Source organism: Nestor notabilis, unplaced genomic scaffold (genome assembly GCF_000696875.1).
Source record: "Nestor notabilis isolate BGI_N333 unplaced genomic scaffold, ASM69687v1 scaffold11461, whole genome shotgun sequence".
Classification (NCBI taxonomy): Eukaryota; Metazoa; Chordata; class Aves; order Psittaciformes; family Psittacidae; genus Nestor; species Nestor notabilis.
The window spans coordinates 1,618-3,259 of NW_009914261.1; positions in this window are offsets into that span (position 1 = coordinate 1,618).

Consider the following 1,642-nt stretch of genomic DNA (forward strand, 5'->3'; position numbering starts at 1 on the left):
ACTTGAGCTGTCGGCTCTGCCTGCGCAGCCTCCGGGGTGGTGACTGCTGGGAAGAGATGTGGTGCTTTTCCTGCTGTAGCTGTGCTTGTCTGTGTGTTGGCACATCCATCCCGTCCCTTTTCCTTCCCAGATCAGCAGGAGCAGCCGGGGCTTTCCAGGGTGTGCTGGAAGTGCTCCCAAGCACTCCATTTCTGGTGCCAGCGCTGCTGGTGCCATTCCCCATGTCCCAGTAGCCTCGGGTTGGGTGAAATCTGCCTAGGAGCTGGTTCCTTGCACTTGATATTCAGGAAAATGCTGTCCCAGGTGAGCGATGCTGTGTGGATTTGAGGTGCTGGGGCAAACTGGTTGGACTGGTCGTGATGGGAGTGGAGAATCCCATGGTGGAGTCAGTGGGTGTTAGGAAAACCATGGAATGGTTTGTGTTGGAAGGGACCTACAAGCTCGTCCTGTCACTTGGGTGTCCCCTGAAGCCCCCAGTAGCTCCTTGAGCCCCTGAGCAGGGGTCTCGCTCCTGTAACTGCTGCGCCGCCCACTCCTGTGTCGCAACCCAAAGAGAGGAAATCTCATGACAAGTCCTGGTGAAAAGAGTTTCCTTTCATAGGAACTTGTCTGTGAACTCTGGGAACGTGGAAGATCCATCCAGGGTTTGTCTCCAAAGAGCTCATGACCTGCTGCTCCCAGCAGGACCGGCTGGTGCGGTGCATGCGTGGGATGCTCCGGATTCAGGCTGTTCTGGGTTTAGGCTGCTCCAGATTTGGGCTGCTCTGGATTTGGAGCACTGCTCCTGCCTTCTGGACCAGCTGTGGCCATATGGGAGCTGCTCTGCAGTTGTGTTTGTGCCCTGGTTTGACAGCTCGTGGTGCAGAGAGAGGGGCAGGTTGAGGCGTCAGCTCTGCTTGGGGAAAGCTTCAGGCCTGATGTGTTGGCTTGGAAATAAAAGTGTCACTTTCAAGTCACACTTGGAAGTGTTGATACCACGCCAAGGCCATTGTTGGCTCTGGGCATACCCAAACCCTGCAGCGAACTGCTGGGCAATCTCCTTCTCCATTTGGATGGCAAGGGATTCCAACTCAAGGGAATGAATTCCTTCTCCAACCTCTCACACCCTCAGAAGGCTGCAGGGTGTTGGATCAGCTTTTGGATTCTTTTCAGCACCAGAGCATGCTGTGTTTGAGCAGGGATACAAACGTGCACCCAGCATCTCACTGACACCCCTGTGCTTTGCTCACAGAGCCTCCAGGCACAGCTTGGTTTCAGCAGAAAGCTCTGAAGAACAGGGCAGGACTCCAAAAGGCAGAAGTCAAAGGTCCCTTGTCTGCAGTAACCCTGAAGCGTGGCTCTGGTTCTCCCATGGTTTCCTAGGAAGACACTGGTTTTGTTCTCTTCCCCAACAAACCCAGCTGCAGCAGAGCAGCCCTTGGGAATGGGGTGATCTTGGGGTTCATCTGCCTCTGAACAGAGTGACTGGAAACCTGATGGGCAGCCTGCATCCTTCCTTCCTTCCCATCTTCCCAGACAGCTCTGTACCGTGGGATGAGCACCTGGGCACCTCCAAGAGGATCATAGAATCCCAGACTGGTTTGGGTTGGAAGGGACCTTAAAGCTCCTCCAGCTCCAACCCCTGCCACAGGCAGGGAGACCT